Source organism: Pinus tabuliformis, chromosome 1_2 (genome assembly GCF_031772625.1).
Source record: "Pinus tabuliformis cultivar Carrire ecotype Pingquan chromosome 1_2, CPIR1, whole genome shotgun sequence".
Lineage (NCBI taxonomy): Eukaryota > Viridiplantae > Streptophyta > Pinopsida > Pinales > Pinaceae > Pinus > Pinus tabuliformis.
The window spans coordinates 1,359,142,160-1,359,161,244 of NC_142298.1; the positions used below are offsets into that span (position 1 = coordinate 1,359,142,160).

General features: G+C 38.3%; 1 pseudogene; it reads left to right on the top strand.

Annotated features, from left to right (window-relative positions):
- The first annotated feature begins 903 nt into the window (after positions 1–903).
- LOC149211279 (large ribosomal subunit protein uL15x pseudogene) lies at positions 904–1,341 on the top strand (annotated as a pseudogene).
- The last annotated feature ends 17,744 nt before the right edge of the window (positions 1,342–19,085 follow it).

The following is a 19,085-nucleotide window of genomic DNA, read 5'->3' on the forward strand; positions in this document are numbered from 1 at the left end:
CTGTCTCCAAAAACAATATATGTAGCTTGGGAGAGGAAATAAGGCTGAGTGATGTAAGCCTCCACCCAAGGTCTTGGTCGCCGCTTCTACGAACAACATATTTTTGCACATGTGAGTAAGAGAGTTGAAGTTGAACATGTGAGAAATCCCCTGATTACCAGTTAATGATGAAAACTATTAATAGACGCGTGGATAGCCACCAATAAGGATGATGGTCTCCAATATGCATAGTACAATCTAGAGAGTGTGAATAAAATTTGTTGGCGTCGAAAACTCATAGGTTTCTTCCATGGTAAATTTTAGGGGCGAATTATAGCCCAAAGGCGAAATTTAAGGGTTTTTACATTTTAAGAGGGCAATTTTTTTATTAAAAACCCTTTTCATATAGTTAGCCCCAATTTTATTTAAAAAAGTAATTAATTTTTTGATTTTGGCCCAAAATAAAAAATGGGCAGATAAACTAACCAAACCTTCATTTGGCTCCATTCGCTGGTTTTGGGAAATCATATTCCCTTAAAATTGCCGAATTTTGATATTCCTTGGTTTGGGAGATTAAAATTGCCATATTTCTGATTTACAGTTTGGTTTTTCTGGTTTGGGAGTGGTTTGTGAGGGTCGATTTGGTCCTGGGAGGTTAGATTTGTTTTGAAATGGAGGGCGGAGGTTAATTTTTTTTCAGATGGAGGGCGGCTCCCTGTTTTCATGGATTGAGCCCCCCATTTTCATGAATTTTGGATTCATCGTGTAAACTTTTTGCCTTTCCATTAGTGCAAACCAAATTAGGGTTTCGTTTTAATATCGTAAAACCCCATACATGCTCGAGGGGAGCCTTATTCTATTGAGGAAGATATGGCTCGAGGAGTGGACAACAAGGCAGGGTAAAACAGAGCAGAGGTTTGCAGGATGACGACCAGGTTGAAGAAGAATAGGAAGAAGAGAGGGCACATGAGTGCAGGCCATGGGCGTATAGGCAAGCACAGGAAGCACTCGGGTGGTCAGGGTAACACTGGGGGTATGCATCACCACCATATTATCTTCGACAAGTACCATCTTGGCTACTTCGGCAAGGTTGGTATGAGGCATTTCCACAAGCTCAGGAATCACTATCACTGCCCCATTGTTAATATTGACAAGCTATGGTCTCTGGTTCTCGAGGATGTCAAGACCAAGGCCACTGTTGACATTGTCTCGCTCATAGATGTTACCCAATTCGGGTATTTTAAGGTCTTGGGAAAGGGCGAGCTGCCCTAGCAGCCTATCGTAGTCAAGGCCAAGCTTATTTCTAAGTTGGCCGAGAAAAATATCAAGGAGGCTAGAGGGGCAGTCATGTTGACCGCCTGAGTGGAGTTTTACTATTTTTTGGGTTTTAGTGTTTTAAGGGGATTCAGGCTTTTAACCTTAGCTTTCAGAATTTTTATATCTATTAATTTTTTGGGTGCTAGTGGACAGTGTTCTGTAAACCCTTAAAATTTGTATGGATTATGTTATGTCTGTCTTGAGTTTTACTGAAGATTCTGTTATAGATCGTTACTTTTAGTTCCGACATCATTTTTCTATGTCATGGTTTGCAGTCATTTTGAACTGGTTCGCGAGAATATTAATCAGTTGGTATATTTGAAAATGTCAATGCTAGATATTATTTTACGAAGGTAAGGCCATTTATGAGTTTAAGAATGTTGGAATTTTGGGCTGCATGATTTTTCAAGATATTTCTGATCATGTGAATGTAAGGCATCTTCTGAATGAGGCTTTTCTTGACCTAAACGTTAGGATAAAATGAAATAAGCCAAAGCTGGCAAAATATATGGACATGGCCCAAATTTTGCATGATTCAGTCGAAGTTGATCAATGTTGATAGTTATTTCAAATCATTTTATCCAACAAAACATTGTGGACTGGAAAAATAATTTGGCCCAATGGATTTGAAGTCCTCAAATATTAAAGACATTAGCTCCACGGATTATATGAAAAAGATCAAATGGCTTGGCTTACTAGTTACACTGATACAAGGTGTTGTCTGTTTTGCCACCAATGCTTGTTGAGTATATGTAAACTGTATCTGCATTGCAGTGTTTCATGGTATCAGAGCTAAAAGGTAGATGGAACCAAGATGTTTAAAACGGTATTGAGTCAAAACTTTCTAATCTTGTAGAGATCTGTAACTCTTGATAACTTTTGGTGAAAGGTCGACTATTTTAGTTTTAGACCCACTATTTTAGCTTTAGACAATTTTTCGATTGAAGATCCGTTGGATTTAGATAAGTCGCCGGTTATGGATAATTTTTTTACCAAGCGTTTTTCTAATATCCCGATTTATCATTTACAAGTCAATTAGGAATATTATTTGGTCACATTGTTATGCTATTGTGTTGCATGTCCATATATGTAAGTTAGATAAGGCATTTAATGCTTCACCCTCCACCTGTGTAGTATGCACATCTGTTGTAAGGAGAATTCTAAGGAATGTAGCGTTTATTGCTTGGCAGCATACAACCATTTTGTTAATGACTAAATTGCTGGTAGTTTGATGCTTCTTGGTAGCGTACAACCATTTTGTTAATGACTAAATTGCTGGTAGTTTGATGCTTTTTATTGAAATGAAATCCATCAATGCAACAAAAACTTTCACTGGCATTTCTTTTAAAAGTGTTTCCGAGTTCCGTTTATGTTGGAGTTTTAGATGTTTCCAGAAGTTGATACATATGGTCCAAATTCCACCTACACCATCTTTAACAGGAATTATTTAGATGCATTGTAATTTAAGATCTGAACTTATTGGTTCTACTTCTGACCTAGTTCTCTTTCATTGATTTGGAGCATTTGACAGGTATTCTAACCAAATCAATCAGTGACCTAGCTTTTCGAGGCATTCATTTCAATTGCAATATGTTTAATATACCCAACATCACTTAGAAGTGATTCATTGATTTGTATTGATGTAGCAGTGTCTTTTGTTCCTGAGACCAAAGCTTTGGTTCCTTGTTGGTCTATACATTTTCAAGCATACTTAGGTCAATGTAACTCAATATCTGCTAAAAAGTCTTCTGTAGAGGATTTGGTTTAATGCTTTCTGATTTCTCCCCTTCCAGCCATGTCTGCCATGACTCCAACTTTTTTTGCCATTTCCTTTGCTTCTCCATATCTGCATGTTGTTTCATGCTAGGCAATATATAGGGAGTCTAACTATAGATTGATGTGCCTAAATAATATTGGATGACGGGAGGAATTTCTTCATTATTGTTTCATTTCCTTCATTTCATTAACTTGGCAGAATGCCTTGGGACTATGCTGACCACATTGGAGGGCTTTTAAATTACTAAGGGCCTTCACAACCTAATGGGGAAGCAATCAACCCTAGGTTTTATGTAATAACAACAAGCCCAACTACCATGTAAACTACTAAGAATATCTGAGTTACATAGATAGCCCCAATTTTTACCCTCAGTTGTTAGTTGTTCTGAGACATAAGGACATTGATATGTCCAGAGCATTTTTCATGCAAGGTACTTCCTCAAGCAAGTGTAGAAAGGATTATCTCTTACAAATCACTGTTGGCCTTGAATTTACACAATATTCTAGCAAATCCCTTTAAAGAGCATACCATTGGTCTATTTCTAATCATACCTGCAACTGTGTGACTTGTGTAAATGTTGTCTCACCCTTTGAAGGTTGTTGGTTGTCATATCTACAAGATTTTGCTGTTTAGTTTTTCTACCATGTCAGAGACCATCAGTTTCATGCATTGTTATTAGCCTTTCCATTATTGATTCTAGAAGGTGTTTTGACAACCAATCTTATTAGGACAAGTAGTTTGTTAATAATAAAATAATAATAATAATCCGATTTTAAATTCTTGTCTAGACATGACAAAACTTTGGTGTATGAGACCCCCACCTTTGTTTGTGGGACAAGGAACCTACCTCGCAGTGATTTTATTGCTAGAGTCTATTGCTAGAGTCTATGGAGGTGTACACACTATACGCCTTTTTGGATTTGAACTTGTGACCTCTAGGAGAAAAATGACAATCGTGATCCCAACAAGTGGCATTAAAGTGACAGATCTCGAGTTCGAAACTCACCTAGCTCATGCTGGAGGGAGATTGTTGGACATTGGGATCAGCACTCCGCGTGTGTTTCACGACATGGACTACCCACCTCTCATGGATCCTATCTCTGGCGATTGTAGCAGAGATTAATGCCTGCAGGTTTTGGTCTAACAACAATTATGATCCCAACACATAGATGGCAAACATTAACAGTAATGTAACAGGGATCAGATATTCACCTCAAGTGATATTTACTTTTGGAATTTCCAAGTAAATATGCACACCCTCAATGGAGGAGGGTATTCTGTTATGGGAATAGATTGCAAAGAGAATATTTTGTGTTTATTTTTAAAAGTGGTTTCTCTTAACATTTTCGAGGGATATGGTGAGAGGATATATTTCTTATCTATAGAGAAATATGAACTGTAAAGAACTACAATTTAATAGCAATGGATGTTTTTGCAATTTATATGCTACCTAAGTTTTAAGTGCTCATTTGATGGCTTCTTATATTGTACAATGCAAATTGTAACTGATTTTACTACATGTTGAACTACTGTAAATAATTACATTTTAAGGGGATATGGTGAGAGGATATATTTCTTAGCTTTAGAGAGCCATAGAGAACTACAATTGTATAACAATGGATGTTTTTTTTGCAATTTATATGCAATTAGTTTTGAGTGCTCACATGCTTGCTTGCTTATGTTCTACAATGTAAATAAGTGTGGTAACTGATTTTACTTGCCTTGTGGATTTTAAGTTGTGAATTTGTCAACTACACTATTTTGGCTTCTTTATTTTTCAAGGAACCTAAATTTATCAAAGATTACGTTATCAACCTGTGGTCTGTAGGATGTTTTCAAAGGGCTATGGTTGATTATAAAACTATACTAGGAATTTAAGTGAAATATTCTGAACACTAAAAATCCTAGATGATTACCTTTATAGAACTATGCACCAGAGAACACCATGCATTCTGTTTTCCTTTAAACCATAGAAGGATTAGATGTAAATTGAGGTAGCAGGTATTAATATTTGTAAATCTGTGTCCTGAACTTAGTTTGTCTTTAGTGTAAAAGTGAAATATTAATTTGATAGAGTGGGTAAGAGACTTGATCATGGCCTGGAGTTATCTAGAGATATTTACAATTCTAGCCCACAAGAGGTATGTATGACATATGAGATCCTGGAGTCAAGTTAGCATCAGATGAGGTACAAATCTAATCCAGATAAAAAGTGAATACAATAAAACCCATGTCATGACTCGTTAGAAACGTATCAGTATGTGTGGATGGATCAAGAGAACATGAGCCCAATCATCTTGATGCAAGCAATCAATTAAGGCTCAGGTGCATATTCTTGCAGTCACCCTAGTAACTGAATTACAACCACTGATCTTCACAGCCCTACTAAGGTAAGGAGACAACTTGCAGCTTCAAGTTCGAAATGCTAGCTTGGTGAGTAAGAAGCACAATGGACTTAGTCATCCTGGCCATGTGACAACTATCTTGCATGTACAACAATTTGTGATTAAGAAAATTTGCAACAAGCATATTAATTTAGTAGATCATACATTTGTCCAAAATCATCACTTAAAACTGCCAACTATTGATGATGATGATGATGATGGTGGTTAACGTCCACTGAGACCAAATTGGTCTATCGGACCTACAATTTTCTTAATTTTTACTTGTTTGGCTCCTCGTCTTTCTTGGCGAGATTGGTGTTGTAGCTTTCTTTCTTTTCTCTACGGTCTTCCAACTTCCTTTGTCTTGCATCTCCTTCATCTCTTCTGGTTCTATTAGTCAGCATACTAATAGAGTGGACCACTTCTTTACATTAGATTTCTATCTAAGCTGCACTGAAAATTGGAAATAGGCAATAAGCAGCACCAGGGTCCAGGTGTTCAATTTTATTTTTTTTTGCAAATTTGTAGAGACCTGCACAATAATGATATTTGAATGCACATAAACAAAGGCCCATTTACCAGCTCACATGAGCCTCTATGAACACATGAATATTTGGTTTCTGTGCCATCTACCACAAAAACCAAGAAGTTGCAGTAACCATATACTCCAGAATCCTAGAAACTCCAAAATGCCAATTATTTATTACAGGCAATTTAATGATTTAGCAAAATGCATTAGTGCTCTAACATTTTGTTGTCAATGGTCCCTGCCTTGAATTGTGGTCTCATTTGGCTGAGTTATTGTGTAAGCTACTACAAATAATGCTTACTTAGGTACATAATCCCTAGTTTTTGACAATTCAGTTGTTTTAAGGCAGGCGAACTTGGTGACCCTGACCAAGTTCCCCCTCTTTGTGGAGTATCCGACAAGTTTTTTCCCTCTGTTAATCAATCCCCAAGCCTTTTGAAGGCACTCTTCTCTAATGAAATATATTGAATATGCCAACACGACAAGTTTTTTCCCTCTGTTAATCAATCCCCAAGCCTTTTGAAGGCACTCTTCTCTAATGAAATATATTGAATATGCCAACATGTCCTAGAATTGGTTATCTTGACCAAGTTCCCCCTATTTCTTGAGTATCTGACAGGTTTTCTCCTTTTACTAAAAAAAAGGTTGGAACGAAAGGCCTTGGCAATGGTAGCATGTCTCTTTTTATAACACATTTTGATTTTTGTTGTTGTTGTTGTTGTCGTCTTATAATGAAAGTGTTAAAGCGATATTTTTATACAAGATGTTTTGAGAAGGAAAAACAAATGGTTTACCTTTTCTTTTTCTAACATTTTGTTAGAATCCTGAAACTATAGTCTCTATCCATAGACAAAGCCTTCAAAGAGGAAAGATTATAAAGATTCCCTATGTAATAAGCTTTTTTGGAAAAGAAGATATATCTGAAAGAAAAGGTGACTCCATATGAGAAAAGGTGAAACTTTGGGCATTGAGTAGATAAATATTCAAATAATGAGTTGGCTAAAGCCCAATTATTTAGTGGATCAAATTTTCAAGCCCCATTATCTAAGAAGTGTATAAACCTTGCATTTGGGATTTCGCTATGGAATCTAATGCTTTTGATGATGTTGATGCTAATGGTGATTCCCACATAGATTTTGATGTACAAATCAATACATTAGATGTTAATCCAAACTCAACAAGCAAGGATTGTAATCCCAATGCTTTGTTCCATTTAAATTCTTCTTCTCACATTTTTGTCCCAGATTTCCTCCCTCTCATGACTGGCATAGAGCTTAATGTTTGTTTCGCTACACTTGCATAAGTGAGAGTTCTAATGTCTACCTTTGTTACCCCTAGGTTGAGGGAACATCTTCCCTCACTATCTCTAATCATTGTTCCTCACATGGATTATTAATTTGTTGTTTCACCATTTTTCCCTTGTATTTCTTCTCAATTTTTCCATTTTCACCTTTTTTTATTTTTTGCACTAATCTTCTTCATGACAATTTTCTAAGGACTTACTGTGGCTCATTTCCCACTCCTCACTCATATATTTATATTCCAATACATGAGAAATATATTTATATTCCATATGAGTTATATACATATTTCAATCCTCGAGGGATTGCTTAGAAAACAAGGCTCATAGTCATTACAAGAAATACTCATTATGAGTCCAACACATTGTCACATGTAGGATTTCTCCCTACCACCTGCGCTAAACCTAATTGACTTTCCATGAGAAATATCTTTATATTCCATATAAGGAATATACTTGTTTTGGTTCTTGATGGATTGATTAGCAAGGCTTCAAGCCATTACAAGAAATACTCATTATGAACTTTGTTAGCCCTTTACAAAGCCTTTATTATTCAGTGAAATATTTGCCAAGATCTTACAAGATTTTATAATCCAATGAAAGATTCGCCATGATTTTACAAGATAATATAATTTGGTGAGAGATTCACCAAAAAAATTATATATACATATTATATTATTAATAAAATCGCCTTCCATTTTTCTTATGTATCATGGGGATTCGCCCATTTATTTTATATATAAATTTAGGGGGGTTCTTAAAGCCAATATTGAAAACCCCTAATCAAACACAGGGTAACCTGCCACTGAGGACTGCAAGTTTTAGGGTACTGATATGTTTTTGGATCTTCTTCCTTGATAAGATGTCGAATTCGTTAGGAAGAGACCTATCAAAGGTAGGCAATAAGGTGTTCTACATCAGTTGAAGCGAAACAATACAAGAATGCTTGTTTTGGAGATATATTAGGGTAATGGGGAAAACAATCTAAGTTTAGTATAGGCATATGATTTTGTGGTTGATACAAGGAGCATAGAGTAGGCGATTCCCTTGAAAAATAGAAGGTACGATATCAAGCAGCTTAAACTCAAGAACATCAAAGAGTGTTAGAATACAAGGATTCATAAATCATCAGGGCATCAAGGCTAAACTCATAAGAGGGTAAGGTTCAATGAGAAGTTGAAAAAAGAGGAAGTTACTGAGGGGGTGCCATGTTCAATGGAGTGACAAGAATACTACTGCCAAAAGATCCTTCAGAATATAGATATTGAGCCACTTTTTTGTCCAATCTTTCCCAATTTGATTAAGTTTAACGAGTCTAGAGAATGGTTGCACCAAAGGGTTAATAGTATACCCAACACAATTCCCTTTTTGTAAGTTAGTCCATTGAGTCCGGATAAAGCAATAAACCTATGCTCAATATATGTCTTCCTAATTTTGTTATGAGTACGAGGGGACAAAGTAAACTCGATATTCTTTGTGAAATTTTAACGAGTCAGATGAAGGAAACTCGATATGTCTTTTTCATTTATAGGGAGTGAGAAAAAGAGATAAAAATGATTGCTCAAATATTCTACGAGCCTAAATAAGGGAACTCAGGGGTTTTTCATTTTAAGAGCAAGAAAATTTCCTAAAAACAAAAGTGCTCATACGAAGTCAAAGATGGTCAATTTTGCATAAAAAAACAAAAAAATCATCAAAGCATATGTAAAATTTGACAGAATAGTGAGCTGTTACATGTTTAAATAAAGAAGGAATGAATCGCTCTGAAATCTAAGACTAGATGAGATGAGTCATACCTCCAAAGTGACTATAAGAAGGGAAGTAGGCCCTCAAGTTCACCATTTGAATTTTATGAGAGTGCTCTGGAGAGAAAAAGGAGCATAACTTACCCAAGTGTTTGGGATCAAACTAGGAAACCATTCGACTTTCTGTTAGTTCCAAGTAAGAGCATTGATCCTTAGCTTGCATTTCATTCCTTATTTTATGTTTTTTGTTGGAAATTTTAGGTTTTTAAGTGATCCCTAGGTGGTTTGGCTAGGTAAAATGGTCTCCCAGGCCATGGGGCATGTTAAACACTCTTCCTGCAAAGGAGGAGTGCTTTAGCATGCTTTGTGGAGGAAGGAGGGCTGCGTTAGCCAGGCAAGAACAATAAAAACTTCATTTTCTTGATTCCCAGGGAGACTTTGTTAGCTATAAATTGATGAATGGGTTTTGTGATGCAGGGATTAGGTCAACAAAATGAGTCTTTGGAGAGAAAGAACTCACAACCATGAGGAACTAAAAATGCTAAATGATCTGGCATGTTTGGCAACTCTAAGACAGTGCAGGCCGTTGAAATATGCCAGACTTGACCTAATGAAAAGTTAATAGGATCTCTTGAGTTGGAACATCCAATAGTGGGATGAAGTTTGTTCAAAATTGGGGACCATGAGCTCTCAATCGAGTGGGATGATATATATTTCCTCACTGGTTTATCAAGCAAAGGTGCATGGGTAAACTTGAAATGAGGGAGAGCATATCCCAGGACCACAGTGAATATGATCCGAACACATTGCACAAAAGGCAGTCGACCAGTGAGTAACATGATTCAAGTAGTGCAGATAACATTGAGACCATTGAGGTCTACTCTATGGATGGTCATGTGCCTGATAGGGGATAAGAGTCAACATGTGGCTACAAAAGGCCAGTTACTATTGGCATTGGATTGGTTGCATCCTAAAGTGTTCAAATGGTGTGAGGGATCCCTCCGATAGGTGAAAGAAGAGTTGAAAACATGTAATAATCGAGCCCAAAGAGATTTTTGGTATGGTACCCTGATTGTGTCCTTTATACTAGAGGGAGTGCTCATGATGAGGCCTTGAATGAGTCTACTTATAACCAGTCCCAGGGAGCCCAGATAGGATCGGTGGGAAACCTTAGCACCTTAGATGGGAGGAAAACCAATTAGACACTTATTTTAGGATGACTTCTTTGAGTGGCTCAGAGGCTAGATCCCCATGATTGAGGACTACCCGTATGCCAACATGAACTATATGGGCGATCTAGAACTGATATTTCCACCTGACACTCAGTTGAGGCCACTAGGTAAAAGGATGGATCAAGGATAAAAGTATTTTTTTTCTTTTGAACTTTATGCAATTTTTTTGTTATGGATGAAAATTTATGACATGAAGCTTGGCTTGACACATATGTGGCACCAATTCGTCCTGTGGGTATGCCCACCATGCTAGGCGGGGTGATCAGCTACCTGGGGCTGAAGCAGTAGTAGAGGCCACGACAATCATTGAAGAGGGAGTTGACACACATAGTCTGTGTGAGGTTTCTAGGAACCTCGAAGGATTGAGCATGAGTGTGCCGCCTCTTCCCATGAGAGAGATATCGATCCATATGCAGTGACACACAGTGGGAGTACCATAGCAGTTTTTGGTGCCTCTTAGGAGGTTAGCTAGAGAAGTGATATGTTACCATGAGCACTAGGTTCAACAGGAGTATATTATGGCCATCAAGTGTCAGATCGAGGCTTAGAAAAGCCATTTTTGTATAATAGACCCAAGTTTTGGTAATTTTTGATGTAAAAGACTAGAAACAATCTCTCTCTCTATATATACAGATATGTTTTGGCGATTTTGATGGTGTATGCATTTGTGTTTTGTGTGATTTTATAATGGAAAATATTACACTCATGCATGTAACTATAAAGAATGTGACAGATGCCAAACTAATACATGATTTCCAAAGAATTAGCTAATGCATTAGATTCTCTTGGAATGTGTTCATAAGTAAGAGATTCGAGTTGACATTCCAAAATCCATACCTGTAAATAGTAACATAATAATATTGGATTGTGAATGTGATAATGATTAGTCAAATGCATAAAAAAAGCTGACAGTCTAACATGACCACTAGATTGGAGATGTCAAGAGATGTAGCCTCAGTAAGGAGTTCGAAGACTGACATATACTCAAAAATATTATTGGTGGCATAACCAAGGAAGATCCCTCGAGAAGTAAATAGTTCCAACTCAAGTTTGTAAAGAACCCAAGCATTTGATGCAATGTGCCATGTATGGCAACTGGCATCATCTGTGTATCCCACGTATGATAAGGGTGATTTGGAAATCTGTGCAAAAAAAAAGGACACGCATGAGACTAATAACCATTTTTAAAAGCCAAAAATATCTAAACACACCAAAATAAGAAAAAGTTACATACACAAAATTACAAAGTAGATGTCCAGTAGAACACTAGGTAAAATAAATTTTCAGATAAATCAAGTTATGGGGCTCGACGAGTGGGATTCCATCATAGTCCTGAAGTTCATAGGCTCCTTTGGAAAGAACATTAGTAACAACATATGGACCAACCCATAATGGTTGACGTGTTCCTCCCCCCCAAGAGATCATGTTTTTGATCATAAAATAGGAGGATGTCACCCTTTTGGTAAGAATGAGGCTTGGCATGTTTATCATATTGAGTTTTGACTCAATGCTTATGTGCTTCGAGAGCCAGTGCGACACCTCTAAGAGTCTCATCCAAATTATTAAGTGAGAGCAAGCGCTCTTCTTCAGCGATTGTACTGGGCAGGAGTTCAACAACAAGTTTGAGGGAGGGAATATGACACTCGATAAGAAGAACTGCTTCCAGGCCATAGACAAGCTGAAATGGTGTGAAACTTGTAGCACTTTTTACTAATGTTTGGTATGCCCAAAGTGCAGAATATAACATTCTATACCATCAGGTTTAATGATTTCCTACTAGCCCGTGGATCATGGTCTTGAGGACGCCACTGACAACTTCAACTTGGCCATTAGCCTCTGGGTAGTAGGAGGGGGAATGATCTTGGTGAAAACCAAGCATAGAGGTTAAATAAAAAATCATATGGTCTGTAATGATCATGCCGGGTACAACAAAATGGAAGATGACCTGATTGAATAGGAATAAAGAAACTGTTTCTCCCTCGACCTAAAAAGTGGAAATGGCTTCAGACCATTTCATGAAATAGTCCACAACCACCACAATGTATCCATGTCTGTCAGCGGAAGTGGGATTACAAGTGATGAAGTAAATTCCCCATTTAGAAAAGGGAACGATAGAGATAACCTGGTGAAGAGGGGTAGGGGTGCACACATTTTATTTGTATAGACTTGACAAGGATGACACTGATGTACTGCATTAATGTAGTCTTTAAATAGAGTTGGCCAGTACTATCCTGCACGTAAGATTTTTTGGGTAGTAGCCATGCCCGAAAGATTCCCACCACATGACCCAAAATGGTAGTAATTAAGAATGTGTTCCACCTCGGCAAGAGTAATAAAACATCGAAGAATCGAGTCAGCGCCACAATGACATAAAGTATCATTGAACACTAAGTAGTTCTTAGCCTGGTGGCGGATGCAACGATAGTCATCTGGAAATAGATCTAGGTGGAAACATTGTGTTTGGAGGTAGACAAGAATGTCTCCATACCAAGGATCAATAGAGTCAACCAGATAAATAGATTCATTTGGCATAGGATCATGAGCTACTTCATTTGGGTCAACTCTAGGAAGGTCCTACAATAATTCAGTGAAGACTAAGGATTTTTTGTCCTTGGCAGTAGCGAAAACCAAGTTGAATTGCTGGAGGATGACGATCCATTTGGAATATTTTCCTCCATTAAATTGACGAGAAAAAATGTGTCTCATGGGATTCTCTAGGGCTATGATAGTAGTGTGATGCAACAGGATGTAGTGTCAGAAGCGATTGACAATAGAAACAATTGCAAATCATAGTTTATCCACATGTGAATACCGTAATTCAGGCCCAACAAGGCCTTTCGAGAGGTATTAGACCACATTCTCACTGTGATCATCATGTATTTGAACCAACACCTTTCCAAGTGAGGATGGTGAGGCTGCTAGGTATAAGAGAAATTCACGCGTATAGTCAGGAGGACTTAATAATGGAGATGAGGTGAGCGCCTTTTTCAAGGTGTCAAATGATTATTGAGCTTGATCATCCCACAAGTAGGGTACTCCTTTCTTGAGCAGGCTCATAAAGCCTTTTGTTAATTTGGAATAGGTAACGATGAAGCGACGTAGGAAGTTTTCCTTCCCTTGCAAACTTTGGAGTTGAAGGATGGATTGTGGTGCTGGCAATTGATTAATCACATTTACCTTATTGGGATCAACCTATATCCTATGTTTAGAGACAATGAATCTAAGAAGATTCCCAAACTCGACAAAGAATACACACTTATGTAGATTTAGATGGATGTTATAGAATTGACACCTAAGAAAGCTTGCTCGAAGGTGAGCTAGGTGTTGGGTGCGTTTCTTGGAGTGGGAAGGAAGATCATTCAAATAAGCCTAAACAATGTGTCTGATATCATGAAAGGCATAGTCCATAGCCCTCTAAAAGGTTGCACTCACATTCTTGAGACCAAATGGGAGCTTATGAAATGTAAATGCGCCCCAAGGATAGTTGAAGGTATTTTTGTGCTGGTTGTCAGGTTTAATAGAAATCTCGTTATATCTCAAGAAGCCATCCATGAAGAAGAAAGGGTTGGAAGTGACACAATCGTCAATTACTTGGTCAAATTATGAACAAAGTTAGATAGTTGTCTTTTGGACATGTGACATTCAAATCGCAGTAGTCGACAAAGACACAAATGGTACCTTGTTTCTTTTCTATGGGGACTAGAAGAGACACCCATTCAATTAAGGGAATGAGATATGTGAAACCAAAACACAATAGTTTCTCGACTTTAGTCTTAATGGAAGCTGTTTTGCGAGGGTGGACAGGTCGAAGTCTTTATCGGATAGACTTGGCATTTTCATAAACCTTGATCCCATGCTCAACAATAGAAGGGTATATGCTGGCCATTTTCTCGTAATACCAAGCTAAGACATCATGAAATTCCTTAAAAAGGTAGGTGAAGCACACAATTTCCTCGGGATTGCAGCCATATCCAATATGAATATTTTCCACGATACCTGTTTTTACCGAGATATCGATGAGCATAGGCCTATAAAGATTACCCAAGTTAGCTTCTGAATCCATAGGTGGGATAGTCGTATAAGTCGAAGGAACAATCTCAGGTGGGTCAAAAGGCAGGATTTGTAAAGATGTTGTGCCCAAATTAGATATTGAAGTGTGATGATGAGAGTCATCCCAGGGTCACTTGTCTAAAGACATGATCTCTCATATAGCTCCATCTGAAGGAAAAAATTCATTGAGGAGATCGTTAGAGGGAGAGGATATGGGAGAGGAAGTGGTACCATGAGTCATAACCAAAGTAGTAGAAGAATCAGATGCAAATTGAATGGCCTAGTAAGCCAATTCAGCTGGTGACAACATCTGTTATCTATAGGAATCAAGGTCTGAAGGGGCTAGGAGGATCTAGGGATCAGTAGGGCCATTATAAATAGTAGAGACAATTGAAACTGTCTGTGGAGCCTCAGGGACGGGATAGGAAAAACCTAAAAGCGAGGAATCCTTTAGAAGAGTGGTACCAAAACTAACATAGGAGTTAGGTATGCCACCCACTGAGGGCATGTTTCTGCTAGGTAATGGAGAGTAATCTAGGGTACAAAAGGATAGCTGATCCAATGTGACTATTTTCCCATCCAAAGGGAAGAGGATGAGTCAAAAGACTGTAAAATAACATCAATCATAGGATAAATCCAACTGCGAGCCAAAAGCAGATTATAATTGCGATCTACGACTTCAATATCCATTGTTACAGTTTTCCCACTCAGAGTGATGGGGTAGCTAGCAAGGTATCCTTTTGGGATGAAAGTGTGACCATCAAAATCTTTGAGGGAATTCAATGGTGGTGAAAAGTGGGAGAACCTAGGGTAAGCCAACATGAAATAGACATTACGCAGGTTGAAGCACCTTCGTCAATGATAATTTGATGGATGGCTTTTCCTTTCACCACGACTTACACTTGAAATGCAAGCTTATGGGAGAGGTGAGGCTTACTCTTTTCCATGTCGAAAATCGCTAGATTTTAATATCGAGTGTCAATTCCACCAATGGTTGAAAGAAAAGATTCACATTGTGCTGTACAGGTTTGTATTACTTCAAGGGAAAACATAATAGACATGTTTGCACCAAATCTTCTATAATACTGTAGTTTTGGGAAGCACATGTAGAGGGATTGTGTGTCATGCGACGAAGTGTCCCTTTGGAGGGACAAAACAGGGTTAGTGACAAGACTTTTGATATGCAGATCATTAGGCGGTAGTGGATTAGAGCTCGAGGCAGTGTCTGAAGCGTTAGCGATTGGATTTCCATAATTATTGGCTTACGTTTGTAGATCAAACATTTCAAAGGTGTAAATAGTTGATGATCCTTCACTAGAAGGAGGCGGATGTGAACCACCATTGCTCCCTTGTGGGGGTTGCGGTGGATTCGATACAAGGTGTTTCTTCTACTAAGAACAAAATGAGTTGTTGAGGACCATAGGGGTTCAACCAATGTCCTTATGTGCAAGGAGGTCAGTGCATTCTTGAAGACGAGGAAATTTGTAGGTCATATGGTCCTCATCATAGATCTTGTAAGGGAACTTGGAAATTTTTTCCTTTCCTTTCTCAGATTCAGTAACAACTTTTTGATTGCGATTGTTTTGGGTAGCAAGCTGCTCTTTAGAAGGAGAGGTATTTTTCTTATTCTTCTTGTTCTCACCGCTAGGTTTTTGTGTAGACTGCATAGAGTTGATCGCAATGGTTGGAGGAGCATCATATTGGGTAGTAGGAGAGATATCGATAATGACATATAACTTGGCAGCTTTCCCTCTTAGTTATTTTACAACAACCTTGGAGGTAAAGTCGGTGATGTTATTAGTGTGTGCACCGGGTTGCTGAGCAGTGGGAGCATTGGAATTTCGAGGGGAATTAGGGAGAAAGTCATAAAGAGTTCTAGATTGTGAATAGATCAAATATAAATGTTGGGCATGCTGAATAGATTGGTCTTCCATAACCACACCAGCCATGCCAACGTCCTTCGCAATGTAGTGGCGAATAGACTTACAGAAACAGTCTGCTAAGAGGTAATCTAGAATGGGGGCTTTGAAAAGAATCCACCTATGTCTCCATTCATGGATGTGATCAGATATGTGGGTGGAGGTGTCTTGGCATAAAGTAGTAAGGAGTTTTGTTCCAGTTTCATAGTGGATAGGAATCTCTAAGTGCTTTAGAAATTCCATTTCGAGGGCACCAAAGGTATTGACTAATGCATGTGGTAACTCGATGTACCACTTGGCAGTATTGGTAGTATAGGTGTGGGGGAAGAGTCTGAGCCACATACCATCATCAACCATGGAGTTCGATACACACCATAAATGGTAAGTGGTTGCATGCATAGTCGAATCATCTCCTTGTTTCCCTTCGAATTTTAGAATGTCTGCAGGTATCTTGTGTGGGATTTGAGGCCAGAGTAAGTTGTGATTGATGGGGTCATTAGCTAGTTTATAAAGATTTGAGATGTCTAGAGTTGCCAAGAAAGGGAATAGTGTAGGTTCTCCCGAATCCGACCAAGGTGGTGCAAGATGAATTGAAGGAGTAGAAAGTCCTCCCATCAAGTTGTTTCCAATAGAATATGTGATATGCATGAGATAATAACTTCCTGGCTGTGGCGATGGGATCATATAAGGTAGCGGGCCATATGGGATATTAGACTAGGTGAAAAAAGGTCAGTTTCCCATGGAATATATGTTTCCCCCTTGGATCAATTGTGTTTGAGGAGGGGGTGCCCAAATGGATGCAGTAGGACCGGGTTGAGTGATACTGCATGCTACAAAGTTTACAGTAGGTGCATGAATGAAATTGGCATAGTGTCCACTCGAAGGAAGCAAGTCGATCCTCGAAGAACCAGGTTGTACTATAATTGGTAGGGGAATAGGAATGATCCCAATTGGTATATGCACATTTTAAATATTCCCCCTAGGCATCTAAGCCTCGGGGTTAGAACTTAGTAATGAGTTTCAAGCAAAATGATTTCTGAAGGAGGTCGTGCTAACAACATTACTAGGAGCGATATCCTGTGGTCCAGGGGCTGGTACAAATGGGGTGGAGGCTGGGAGATACTAAACTCCACTCATGACATGTGTAACTGGGTTTACCAGAATAAGCATAATCTGAATAGTAGGCTAATCAATCAGTGATGTAGGATTGATAATAGGAAAGGAGAGTGGCAGTGGAGAAAAATTGTCTAGAAAAGACCATGACTCACTGGTCTCCATATAAATATTGGATGTGGGAATTGATGAAGACATGACAGGTCCGAGTGCTACCTGAACCAAAATAGGTCCAAGAGGATCGGTGAGAGGAGGATTCTAATGAGGTAAAACACCTTCATTAAAGAATTCCCCAAACAACAAGGTCTCTTGGGAAGTGTTATGTGATTAGTGTTAGACACTGGAGACTAATCTCCTAATGAAGGAGAATTTGATTCATTGAGGCTCGACAGGTCCTCCACACTCAGTGGAGGAAGACCTCACTCTCATTTAAATAGACGATGAGGGTTGAATGTAGCCACAATGAAATATATATTTTATCAAAATTTTAAATGTGATATTTGTTATAGTCTTAGTGTCAACAAGCCAATACCTAAAAATTAAAAAACACTCTAAAGGCAATCAACAAGCAACCAGGGAACATAACTCTGTTTGATAACCACCACTGATTGCTGATGAAACCCAGTATCACAGTTTCTAAAAGAGAGAGCCGACCAAATGTACAATTACTATTACTCTTAAGCTTCACCTGCCCCAGTCACCTTGTATTCGCCCCTAAAACGTTTGCCACTATAATTACCTCAAATCACAGACACCACCGGGGGGGTCATAGTTGTGGATAATACACTATGTGGGCAGGACACCTGAGTCCCCGATTCAGATCCGATATCCTCAAGGGGATCCCCAATAAAAAAAATACCCACCGAAAATGCAATCGAAGGTGGGATACCTTCTCTCAGACTCTGATGTTGTCTCACGCTTAACTACATTGTAAGTGGAGAAATCCTAGATGACATGAGTACAACATGATTTTACTCTCATTAATGACACTAGTCTCAGTTTCGAAATCTTGGGAAGTTTACTCACCACAACCTAGCCCAAGATCCCAACTTAAACTAATAAGTGTGTATGATAAAAAGAGAGTTGCTGATTATTTTTATTAAGTGATTTATTTTATGTGAACTTGATTAATGTCTCTGGAGGGGGTGTTCACGTATGGAATTTAGTGAGACTTTGACTCAAACCATGCAAGAAAAATTCCTTTATATTTCCATTTGATGAAAAAAGTTCTTATAGGGAGAGTGTATCTATACATCATTTCAAAAATTACACATCCAAATGCAGTTCAAACACATGAAAATAAATTCATACATACAATGCTCTTACAACTAACCCAAAATAACATAATAAATTCAACCTAAACAAAAAGCTAAATAATTTTTTTCATTTTCCTTTTTCTGAAAATTAAATGCAACTAAGCTATTCTTCAAAAGAAAAATGACCATGCAAGCAACCAACCAAAAAAATCTCACAGTTGCAGATCCCAAGGACATACCACATCAGATCTGCAGCAGCAGTCTGTTTTGCCGCCCAGAGCTATCCGATCCGCCATTTAGATCTCTTAGATCCACCAGATCTGAGTAGTTGTGTGGGGTTCCTATACCGGGGTATAATTTTCGCGTGACTTTTGGCCGCATTGACATTTTGAGGATTTGGCAACTGCAGTATTCATAGGGAAGGAGTAAAACTCCGTTAGGAGTTTTACTCCTTCCTTATGAATACTGCACGACGAGCTGAGCA